General features: G+C 38.6%; 1 protein-coding gene across 2 annotated transcripts in view; it reads left to right on the plus strand.

Moving 5' to 3' along the window:
* WLS (Wnt ligand secretion mediator) overlaps positions 1-13,272 on the plus strand; it is a 134,806-nt gene that overhangs the window by 21,204 nt on the left and 100,330 nt on the right. The window lies entirely within an intron of this gene.

Here is a 13,272-nt window from a genome sequence, read left to right on the forward strand (position 1 = left end):
TCCTATCCATTCACTAAATCTAGTGGTGAGATGTTTTTAATGAATTGTTGGTGTACAGCAAATAAAGAGCAATGAAACAAAAGATAGTTTTAGTGTTTAGAAAAGGACTAATCAACTGTTACTCTAACTATCCCCTAGCTGGATGGTTGCCTATTTTCTTTTTAAAATTAAATGCAGTCTTCAGGCCAAAGCAGTGGGAGGTGGCGGTACATTCCAAGAAAGAGGCATCAGAGTGTCTGAGGGTTGGAAGACAGCAGAAAGCTGCTTGATTGTTGGTGGGTTTTTTTCTGTCTGTTTCGTTTGTTTTTGGTTTTACCCTTACTGCCTTATCCCTTGATCATCTATTCAGAACAGAGGGGAAAAATCCTCCACAAAGTTTCTCCTCCCCTTGGTTTGTGTCACTTAACAACATTTTCTTCCCAGGTGAGATTGTAGTTTACCTCTCCTCTTGTAGTGATGAACGGCTGGGGCTTTCTGCCCATTGGACCTTCCATTTGTCTGTCTTCAACAGGGAACTCCAATTTACTAATTCTCTGGAGAAACAGATTTTGCTTGGGAAGGGAGCCTGGGAATTTGTTTAGCCCAGTCTCACCCACACTGGGTCTCCCAAGAGAGATGACCTTCCTGTCAGCTTCTTTCTATTTTAGCGACTTATTGCTCTCTAGACAGCTTGTTTAGCTTTTCAATCCAGTTGGAACACTACGATGGTTAAATGTTATTTATTATCATTCAGTGGAAAACTGGCTTCCATGACTGCATTGTAATTTCCAATCACGAATGCTGGATTTTCCTTTTAGAATAATCTTGAATGTATGCTTCACTTCAGTTACACAGTAGCCTTTCAAATAACTGAAGATGACTATCATTCTGTCCTTTGACTTTCTCTTCTCCAGGTAAAATACCCCCAGTCTGGATTAGGCTTCTGACCATACTTGCTGTCCCTTTCTGGTGATTGCATTCCCAGTCAAGATTAAGTTTACCTCCGCTACCATGGCAACCAGCTACTGCTTGTTGTTTCTACTTAAAGGAAACCACCATTTTCCTGTTTTCTGTAGAATATTCATAATTCAAAAATCAGCTTGTCGATGTCCCTAGAACAAAGACATCCATACTGCTGGTGGTCCACATAGTGCTGAGATCACCGACCTCTACGACAGTCTATACACTGGACTTGCCATTTGAACTCATATAACGTTGGGTAAATGTATTTCTTGTGTATGCATGCGTTAGTTTTTCTCATCTGGAGAAGCAGTGTGGCCTGAGACAGAGAGACTATGGACCTCGGACAGATTAGGTTCAAACCCCAGTTCATCCACTTATTGGCTGTGACCTTGGATTAGTTATTTTAATGTTTCAGGGCCTCATTTTACTCATCTCTGAATGGAGATAATAATATCTACCACTTACCTCCTTTTTTTTTAAATGGAGTTTTGTTCTTTTTGCCCAGGCTGGAGCCCAGTGGCGTGATCTTGGCTCACCACAACCTCCGTCTCCCAGGTTCAAGCAATTCTCCTGCCTCAGCCTCCCAAGTAGCTGGGATTACAGGCATGCACCACCACACCCAGCTAAATTTTTTGTATTTTTAGTAGAGACGGGTTTTCTCCATGTTCGTCCGGCTGGTCTCAAACACCCGACCTCAGGTGGTCTTCCCGCCTCAGCCTCCCAAAGTGCTGGGATTACAGGCGTAAGCCAACGTGCCCGGCCACACTGACTTCTGTATAAGAATGAAAATCACCCTATTAAGTCCCCAGCACAATGCCTAGCACATAAAAAATATCCAACAAATGTTATATAATTTCTAAATGACAGCCTGATGCAGTCAGTGTAGCATGAGGCAAACTATAATGGTTATGAATTGTTGAGAACTTGGAATCTCTGTAGTTGGAAACTCTGAAAATGAAGTGTTGTAGAATGGCTTGATGGAGTATGAATTTTTATTGTATGCCTGGATGATTGGGGTAAAGCAGAGGTTCTCCACAAGAAGCAGTTTTGCTCCCCAGGGAATATTTGGCAGTGTTTGAAGAAGGCTTCCCCCAGCCACACCTCCCCTGAATTTGCCAGCAGTGGGGATGAAGATGCTACTGGCAGCCAGTGGGTTGCTAAATATCCTCCAATGCACCAGCCAAACCCCTGCAACAGTTATTCAACCCAAAATGCCATTAGTGCAAAGCTTGAGAAATCCTGGAGTAGAGGGATGGGGGACCAGGCAGCCAAGAATAATAAGAGGAAATTGGTAGGTATAGCTCTCTGATTGTGAGAAGCCCAGAATTTGGACAAAATATTAAAATAAGATGATGGCCCAGTGCAGCCATATCTCTAACCTTATGCATTCTAGACCCACACTCCTAACATGCCTTTCTAAGACATCAGTCCTTTCAGTATTCCCCATGTCATGTACGAACTCAATAAATTTTGCCTAACATTTGCGTGATGTTTTTGCACCTCTCTTGTTTTCTTATGTTGCCTCTATGGAAGACATAGCCTCTTTGGTCCAGTCTCCAAGTAGAAATTCTGTCAGAGAAACAGGCAGTCAACCAAAGGTGAATTTAAAGTGACCTAACAACTTCTGTTCTTTAACTGTCAAGGCATGGTAAAGGGGATATATAATCTCTAGCAGTACTTCTAGCAATCCCCATTTTATTTCCCATCTGCTTTGATGTTTCTAATGTGTCTCTTCCAAAATCTCCCCAACACTCCCGCTGATAAACCACCCACCCCCGCTCTCCGAGTTCAACCCCATGTCTTCTACCCATCCCCTGTCTTTTGATTGTGCATCATGAAAACTCAAAGAATCCATCTAGCAATAGTTGAATCCTCATCATGGGGCAGGTGAGGGGTTGTGACAGAAGAAGCAAAACCAGCATTCTCTTTATCTGAAGAGAGGAGAGGAAAGGGCAGCAGATACCCATGTCAATAGTTTTTGCTCTGCCATAATTTATAATAATTTGTGAAGATAATTGTGAAAACAAAAATGTTATAATCCCATTTTTCTAAGGATAAAACCAAGGGTTAATTCTGTGTTCCCTCAAATAACAGGCTGCTTACGATATTCCTGGGATATTTCTCAGGGATATCTTAGATGTTCAAGTTAAACTTTTTATAGAATCATCTCTGGTATTGGGGCTGTTCACTGATAGGTGAGGAGAGCCCCTGTTTTTAACATCAAAGATGCACACCTTCTAGTTCCTTAAATGTTGATGAACACACCTCTCAGGGCAAGAAGACAGAACAGAGAACATGGAGTAGGTCTTCGTCTCCTACCAGATTCTAATTCTTCTCATTTGTTGGCAGCACTGTTATTATCAGCTAACATTCATTGAGGCCTCACTATTTTCATGGTACTGTATAGGGTTTTTATATTAATAATTTCATCCTCAAAATAAACTTATGGGGTGAGTACCTTTAGTACACTTTTACAAAAGGGAAACTGGCATTCTACAAGGCTAGGTAAGCTACCCCACTAAATTGCTAGTGAGTAACAGAGTTGGGATTTGAACCCAAGTTTTTCTGAGCTGTAGCTCTTGGTTTTAATTTTTCTTACTCTCCTTTTGTAATTGCCTTCAGCAACATAAAGAACCGTTACTGTGAAAGTAAGTCCCTTGCTACCCTGTAATCATTGTTTTCTCTTATGACATACTTTTTGTAGAGGGTAATCAGGGTAAATTTTGAAATCTATTAGGAACCAAGCAGTTTAAATGAAAATCTGGAAGACAGTTATGAATTGATTTCATTAGCAAATTTTGTCAGTGGTCTCTTGGCTTAGGGAAGTGTACGCTATGACTTTCATTTCTTCTGAATAATAAATAGACTTAGCTCACTTGGGCTTATTTCTATCATCCTAAAAAATAGAGGCTGGACATGATCCAAATTATTTCATTGTATTGGAATGTCTTTGTGTTGTATTAGACTGTGAGTGTACGGACCACTGGCTGGAAGCTGGAGTGGAGTTTTTTGTTGTTTTCCCCTAAAGGTCTTTATTATTATTGGATTAGACCTACCTTCTCATAGTATAAATTATGGGGGTATAATTCACTGTGCTGAACACATCAGTATGAAATTTTACATATGCAGTTGGCTGTAGCTTGTCCTTGCTTTTAGGAACAGTTCTTTGATCTTTCTAGCTGTTGGAAGACAGAAAACACTCAGAACACATTCAGATCCCAAACAGTAACAGAATGAGAGTAGGACCATTAAGATCTGTTCTTGTAACAGATGTGAAAGTATAAGGACAAGGAGGGGAGGAGGGGCCTGATAGGGACAGCCTGAACTCTTGGAATATAAATTGACCCTAATTTGAAGGAACTTTTTTTAAAAACTTAGAAGAGTGACTTTCATCATAACATAGAGTACATATATTCTTTTTAGAATCCCACAATTGCTGAGTTAAAAGTGCTTAACAGTTTAAATACTGCCTTTTACAGTTGAGAAAACTAAGGCCCAAGATTCATTGAATAATTTGCCTGATTAATATCATATCCATTGCTAGAACCCAGCAATCATGAGTCCTGGGATAATTCATTCTGCCAAGATTCTTGTGCTCAAATTTGTAGTAGTTCAGGAATAGCAGATCAACTTGTGGCCCAGAATCGAAGCTCTAAATATTATATATGAAGAATGCTCATAGAATAATAATGATAGCAAAGACCCTAAAAGTCACCTTTCCATCCCTAATCGGTGCTCAAATGTCCTCTGCATTCTTTGCACTCACCAAGTGTTAACTGTGGAGCACCTCCACTCACACAGGTGCCAGCAGTTCATTTTCTTCAACTGGTGTGGTGAACTGTGGGCCAGTTTGATTTTATTGATCTCAGATTTCCTTCCTGAGAACTTGCAAGATTGGAATCACCCAGGCTAAATCTAATTCCTCCTCCACATCTAGTCATTCACATATTTGACATTTTATCTTCAACCCTTCATACTAAGCCCCCCTTTTAAACAAGCTATACACCTCCAGCTTCTACAAATTCTACCTGTGATATGACATGTCATTCATTTTTCTTTGATTCCTGTCTTAGTGAATGACATCACTCATCTGCCGCCTATGCAAGAAATTTGGGGACATCCTTGACTTCTCTTTTACTTACATCCTATGTGAATCAACAGGGACAGTAAATTGTTCATCCTACATTGCTCTTTCCTCTAGTAAAAACTGCCCCTGCCTGTCATCCTTCTGAATCTCTGAGTCACCTCAGGACTTCTGATACTGTCTACACTCTACTGTTCCTTCAACACGAGAAGATTTTCACTGTTTTTCTCTACTAATTCTTTGAAAAATTTCATATGTGATTCATTGGGGCAGAGAGAAAAAAATCATTTACATTGCTGGGGAGTAGTACATATGTGCAGCAGAAGGTTCCTTTGCCCAGGTTTCTGTCTGAGACTGTTTTGTAGTTTTGATCTCATAAGTAGAATATTGATGCTTTTAGAAGGGAGTGTTTGCTTTTTCTCTGGTAGGTATTGTTTAGAGGGTGTTAAAGAAATGGCCAAAATCTTCCCTACATGTGTTCTTAAGAATGCAGATTTTGTCATAAAATCTTCAAACATGCAGTCATTAGTTATATACACTAAAGGCTGAGATGTGAACATTTTATCTCATTTTGTCCCCCATTTGCTTTCTATTCATTTAGGCCTTAAAACCCTCAGGGCAGTGTGGAAGAAGGTAAATAACTGTAAGTCCTGGCTTTGAGAACCTGTTTCCAGGAACTGTGCTGAACAGCAGTTATCTAAACATGCTTCTGCAATATTAATGTTGGCCACAAACCCTTTGGGAGCAGTTTTTTAGAAAAATTACCATTTTTTTTTGTTTGCCTAGTATCTAATTTCTTTTGATGTGTAAATTACTTTTCTTGTTGTGCATTGGGTTATAGTTTAGGAAAAGTTCATTTTGATCTTCAGAATTCAGTATTTCATTTAAATTATTGCTTGACACAGATCTGGAAGAACCATCATAAGTATTTGTAGGAAGTGAGTCTCTGTTGAGCACATGTGTGTGACCTTGGGAGGCTGGCCTCATGGAAGGCAGCTCTGGCTTCTTCCTAAACTGTCACTGAGTGCCAGTCTAAATGTACTTTGATATAGGCAGGACAAGGATGAATCCACTATGGTATTAATCCACTATGGCATTACTAAGCAGTAGGCATTTGATAAAAGTTTCTTAGTTACACTGAGCATAACTTACATTAATATGTTTATGATGACACAAAAACCATATAATAAATAGTTCAATTCAGATCTGGAGGACTTGCATGTTTAAGTTTCTGTGCTTAGTGGCACAAGACAGAATAAGATGTGGTCCTTCCCCCTTGGGAGCTTATAATTTTGTAGAAGTGATGCCTACAAATAAAAAGAACGCTATAATAAAGTCATAGACCAGGTGATACTGGCACGAGAGGAAGTGAGGATCTTTTGTCAACTGAAGGAAAATCGGAGGAGGCCTCTGGCTGGCACACTATAGACATTTAATAAATTGAATGAAGGAGACATGGCCCTTGAGCTAGAACCTAAAACTGATGAAATTTAAAATACTTAATAATTGCATAGACTATTTAATTTTGTGATTTCAATGTTTTTTAAAAAAATAATTCCTAAGATTCTGAATGTTACAACTGCAATTTACCCTTAAAATGTACCTCTACCCTCAATTCTAGGAAATTTGCAAATTATAAGGGCCCGTGTTTTCTTTGAATAATCGGGGAAGGAAATATGATTATTCTTGGCATTTGTGAAATTTCAGATAAAGACATTAACAGGTCTTATTTTCCCTTAGCCTTAACTTACAATGTACAACACTAAATTTTTGACCATTCAGAATGCCCTGTACTTTAATTGCTTTTATCTGTTTATCTGGAACTGGTCAGAAAACAGAAAACAAATCAATAAACTATGTGCAGCTCTTTGTTGGACCTTAATGTCTCCATTTCCTGGCATACGATATGCATGGATAGGAGACTTTATCATTTTGGTGTGACTGAGAGGAACTTAATATTCAGTTCAGGCTCTTGCTCTTGTCTATCCATTTACTTCCTGAATGTTTCCATGGATGAGGAGCCCACCCTTTCCTGAGTCAAACTGTGCCATTGTTTGCCTACCTGAATTATCAGTAATTCTTCCATAGGTTGCTCTGGAGTCAGATTTTCTCTGACTTGAATCCCTGTCTCTTCCTATGCATGTAAGTGTTATCATAGACTGCCATGGCATCGCTGTGTTCCTGAGTCAGATCTCTAGGCTAACATCCTTAACACTGCCTACCTGCAATATGAAGTAATAACCAAGACCTGGTAAAATGGGGAGAGTATCTATTAGATTCAAGGGAGTTTAATGCATTTTTAGGAGCCTATCACTCCATCATTTCTTTATGGAAATCTTAGAGGTACTCTGTTCCTGACTGTAAGTCTCCCAGACAAGCTATCTTGCTGGTTCCCTTTGTGTGACGCCCAGCCCAGTGCTGGCAGTGCCTTGCCTATGGAGCTTCAGCAAGCTACTTATGGCCACAGTCGTCTTCATTCATCCCTCAGCTCTGCACCTACCTCAGGTAATCTGAGATTGCTAATAAATAGTGAGCATTAATAAGTAAACAGATAGTTGTATTGGAAAGGAGCATTAGATATGAAATCAGACCTGGGTTCCAGTCCTAGCTCTGCTATTCACTGATGAGACAAAAACCACTGATCTTCTGAATATGCAATGGTGCTAATTATGTTAACTTGTTTACTAGGCAGATTCAACAATTATGTATGTGAAAGTGCTTTGCAATTCACATACTAGTTGTGGTTCATGTTTATTATTAACAATAATATTGATAACAGAATATATGTAATTTATGAATAATAAATGTCTGATAATTTTAAATAACAAATGTTGGAAACTTGTAGAGTGTAACAGGCACTTTAGAACAAAGCCACTGACGGTGTTAATTTTGGTATTTTCTGACCCTAAAATTCCAATATAAACGTGTGCCCATGGTGAGCTTATTTAAGAAGGAGAGCCAGGTGTCCCCTTTTTTGTCACCTCCACCCCTACAGCTTTGCCAGAGCCACTTTGGGGGCCTCTATGGGGGCTCTAAGAGATTTCCCACACAAGAACTGGTGCGCCCTCCGTGCTGTGTTTATGAGATCACAGCCCAAGGTAGTAAATTAAAGATGCTATAATTCACTTTCCATAGGTGGTCTTGGCTGCATTCCACAGTCTTTTGGCTGAAAGATTGCTGATTTTCAAGCACTGGCCCAAAGTCAAAACTTAGCCCAGATGCCTGGCCAGCAGAGCAATGAGCAATAGCGTCAACAGATGAGCCACTGGTTTTTCTGTGGAGGTCTTTTGTGTTCCCTTCATATGTATTTAATTTTTGCTGTTTTGAGTATTTCTGGAGTGATGCAGAAACAGAAATTGCAGGCATTTTTCAGGGATAGAAAAATTGGTAATTTTATGTACTTCCGTCAGTCTTTTTGATTTAGGCTGTCTTTGCTGCAGGACACCAAGGGTGGTAAGGGTCAGTTTTTGGGTCCTAATCCAGGCCACCACTGGATTGCTACACCAATTAGCACATCTAATGATTGGCAGATTTTAGGAGCTAAACCGCTAGCAGGGCCCTTTATGTGCATTTTATTATCTTTTCAAAAAGAGGGTAAAAATACTGGCACCAATCTTAAGCCTAAAATTATTTCATGCTTACCACACCATTTCAAATACTATGGAAGAGTTTGGCTTACTGTCCCAAAGCGCTCGAATTTTTTTCCTCGTGGTTCCAATGCTCCTCCATTCCATGGGATCCAAGCCAGGCAAGTAATGTAAGCCAAGTGGTGCTTGTTTGCCACGTAGATCCTGACAAATATAGAGAAATTCTTCTATTCTTCAAAGCTGTTACATCTTTGACTCCGCAACAATTGAGGTTGTAGGTGAAGCATTTAAAACCCTCATCTGCCTAAAATGTAAACATATTATTTTTTTTCAATATTTTTGAGTCAGAATGTATTATACAAGGGTTTGCTACAATTTTTGGAAATTTGCTGTCAAAATGTCTGTCATTTCATAAGTTTATGTTGTAGAGAACTATTTTTAAATAAATGCTTGACTTTTGTGTGTATGGTACAAATTATTTTGCATTCAACTCTGCTATGTAGTATGTGTGTTTGTGTGTTTTGGTGGTAGTGGTTTAGTGTAAAGGAATGTTCTGCTGTATTTAAAAAAATTAGCTTTCCTAGAACAGATGTTAGCATAACTAACTACTGACTGAAAATGGCTGGCAAGAATGAATTTCATTTCACTTAGCGTACCCCATTTTATGCACAAGGGCATAGCTATGATAATTCTAAAAATCACTTCTCCTGGTCTAGTCTCTGTAGACATACTTTCAGCTCTCCAGTAATTGAGATTGAATTGTGAAATAATATTTCATTTAGTAAGCTAGTAAGATTTAATGGTTATGGTTGAAATATAGGAGAACCTTCTCTTCAAAGTAGGTGGTGGAGGTAGCATAAGTGTCTGACTATTATAACTTCAGAGCAATTTCAGTAAAAGAATTAACACACTGAATCAGTTAAGTACTAAGTCAATTTAATGCAAATATTTGCACTTTCTTTAGCTGACTTTTTGAAGAGCTCATTCTAATAAGCCGTCCAAAAACTTAGATAAGTGGTATGGCAGATATTAAGAAATCTTTTTAGGAACTGACTTTCAGTGAATGGTAAGCAGGATTGACTTGTAAGACCTCACAGCTCAACCAGTTAATATGATCTGGCCACTTAAGTTGTGCAGTATATTTCACATGTTTCCTTTTAACCAGAATTAAGGCTTTTGAGCTGGAGAAAGGTATGTGGAATGTCTAAGGAAAATCAATTGAGCATATTTAAAGCTAATTTCTAAATTTAGCTGAAGATTTTCTTAGGTTAAATAAGTACTTTGGGGGCATTTGAAAAAAAATGTAGTTACATAACAGGAATTCATCTAGTCTTTTTTGACACCTCTGTTCCCTTTCTCCCTCTTTTCTATCCTCCCCACCTTGATACATCAAAAAATCCAAAGCACACTCTGCAATTGCCCAAGGGTTTAAGTGCTCAATGTATTTTATATAAATTCTCATAAGGCAAGCAGAGATATTTAGATAGGTGCAACTTAGAACCAATTTGGGCATATGCCTTTCAGTTCTTATAAATACCATTCATAGTGCAATGGAGGTTTTCTTTACATTACAAAGGAAAATGGATATTGAGCCATTCAACTTCATAGATCAGGTAACAGTTTTGGGAGCTTATATTCTTCAGCTATTGCTTCAAAAGTCTGGAGAGCTTATATTTCCCAGCTGTTGCTTTTGAAGCAACAGCTGGGGGAAAAAAAAAAAAAAACAATAGCTGGAGAATATAACTTTTGAAGATATAGACATAGACAAAGTAATTTGTAGTCTCTGCCCACCCCCGCCCCAACATTAATTCTGTCCTTTGAAATCAGCCCCAATTATTTTTAAAAAGTAAAGGCTAATAACCACTTCTAGTACCCCAAAATGTGTTATGGAACAAGATAGAGAATCAATAAAATGAAATTCTAAAATACAAATACATCAAACATTCACATTTTTACAGGTGGGGAGATGGTGCTGGGAGATTTTTAATTGCGATTAGGTTTCAGGTGTTAAATCAGCATCTCAGTAGGAGAAAGTATCTGCTACCAACTTTTTGTATGCTTTTAAATCAATGTGTATTGTTGTTCCTATCATTTTTGTTACATAAATTCTGTTGTAAAAATAAAATTCTCTAAAACATTCCTGAAATCGTTGACCATTTTTACTTTAAATCATTACTTTTTAAAATGGTGGCATTCTGATGATTAATTCTTATAACAGGAATTACCTTTTCAACTGGTCTATTCTCCGCATTCCTTCCCCTTGTACCCCACGGCAGATTATTCTTTAAATATCATCTTTGTTGCAAGGCAGACACTCTTCCTCTAATTTAGAGGAAGGCTATTATTACCTGATGATTGAGACTTCAAAGGCTCTTTGGGGCCATTTGTGGGAATAGGAGGCGGAGCTTCTTCATTCCCACCTGACCACCCTCTCACTTCCCCTTCTTCCAGCGATCTCTGGTCTGATCTTGTGGCTAGTTACAGGGCAGAGATAGGTGTCATAAAAGGAAACATTCCTGCCAAATAAAAGTTTGTCGTTATGTGTGAGTCTCTATTATTCCTTCTTTATGGTGCCCTATAGAGTACACCAGGGACTATTGGGAGCAGGGGCCAAGGCACTCTAGTAGAACTATACCACTGATTAGAAAAGGCAAGGGTGGACACAGACAGAGGTAAGAGTGGTACTGCAGTTTTCACCTGTTAAATGATCTTTTTAATTTTTAATATTCAAGCACAGATATCTGCAGAAAATATGATTGTTTTAGATGTTCTATGACCCAGCACATGTTCTACCTCTACCTCGGCACGTTCCCTCCTTGACCATCCCCCATTCTCCCTTGGCTATCACCTGCTCTCTTCCAAGGCTAAGCCCTGCCGACAGACACCCTCAGCTCTTTTTACAACTGGAGCATCCTGTGCAAAACTCTGTCGGAGAAATTTCCAATCAGGATGTAATTCTTTGTGAACTTCTCAGCCTCCCACACTAGCCTGTGAGCAACTGGGGGTCTGGGAGGCCCTTTGTCTCTATATTTAGTTAGTACGGTGCCTGCATGATAGTAATGCTCCTAGGTGATTGCTAAAGAAATGTTCATTACTTGTAATAAAGCAAAGAAATAAATAGTCTATGTTGGCTTAAATGGAGACCATGTGTCATGTCAGCATGTTGTTTTAGTTTTATTTTAACTTTTCGAAGAAGCAACCAAGTCTTGTATCTCTCCCTGTCTAACTCTTAAATTACAGGTTCTGTAAGGAATAGGGGCTAATGATTTAACGTTGACTCAATTTTAAGCATGATAAATGCTAGCGGTTGGCTAGATAGTAATTTGTAAACTGGATAGCCATTTGAAGTGAAATAACAGGAAGCTGACTGGAGTCAATGAATATTCTTCCAAAAGAAGTACTACAGGTTTAGTCATTGTTCACTTACATTTTTATTCAAGGTTATGTTGTAACGATGACTGGATTTTTCCTCTCATTCTAGTGTATTCATTTCTCCCACCTCCCGAATATCTGACTGTTGCCCTTTCTCAGGGAATTCAGGTTACATATAACATTCATCAAAATTATTTTTTCCTGAAATTATTTATTTATTGTCTGCTTCCTTCATTATTGGTACCTTCCATATGGTTGGTGCCTATTAGGTTTACTCCAGCACCAGCAGTGTCTAGTGCATGATAGGTACTCAAGACAAATTTGGACAATATACTATGAGCCATAGTAATATGTGTAACTGAGGGACCACTGAATTTTCAAAGAGACTTCAAGTTGTGTTTGTGCATGTCTTCACAACCTTGAATTTGTTAGAAGTCTTATTGATTTCATATTACTTTGACATTAAATGTTGTGTAGAATCACATTTCACAATCTGTGTACTATAGTGGAAAAGTGGAGGCCAAAAATACTGTATTGAAATACTGTATTTACAAAGTAAAATGGTCATGTTTGATAAAAAGAACTGAATTCATAATGGACTGCCTTTTTGATGCATAACTCATGGTTTTATAACCTCTGTGCATATTCTCAAGGCTATCTTAACCAACCATGAGTTAACCAGTTTACAGTGACTAGGCATATTCAGTTTTGGCCAAATCGTTCTGTCATTGAATTCGTCTGGTGGAGAAGTAGTTTTTGGCCCACTTGTTTTCAGTTAAACCTTATGCTACGGGTGGGTGGAGGGGACATTTATAATGTGTGCTGAGGCAGCTGGGTAATATTGCATTACTATCCTAGGAATACTGAGGAGTGGTTATTTTTAGCTTTCACCTGAGCAAACATGACTCAATTTGTTGACCTGAATCTATCCAGCCCCCTCTTGAATACACAAACTCTATTAATCCCTAGAACCACGCAAGTGACTAAGTAAGGCCTTCATTACAAATACCTGTTAGTTTATTGTGGCTTGTTCAAAGGTTGAAGATAATTTAAACTTCCTCCATTTAGCTCTTTTCTCTTAAAACAAAATCCCACACACTTAAACAAAATTTAAAGACAGATTAAACTTTTTTTTGATTCTAGACACAATTTGTGACCCATGTAGCTAACATTTTGGCTCTAGCTAATGAAAACACCTTCTATGGTAGGTGACCAGCTACCAGCTATAAGCTTTGCTTTTGGTTTACTTGATAATGCTATCTACATAAAGAAACACTTGGGAATTCA

The sequence above is a fragment of the Chlorocebus sabaeus genome, chromosome 20 (genome assembly GCF_047675955.1).
Source record: "Chlorocebus sabaeus isolate Y175 chromosome 20, mChlSab1.0.hap1, whole genome shotgun sequence".
Taxonomy (NCBI): Eukaryota; Metazoa; Chordata; class Mammalia; order Primates; family Cercopithecidae; genus Chlorocebus; species Chlorocebus sabaeus.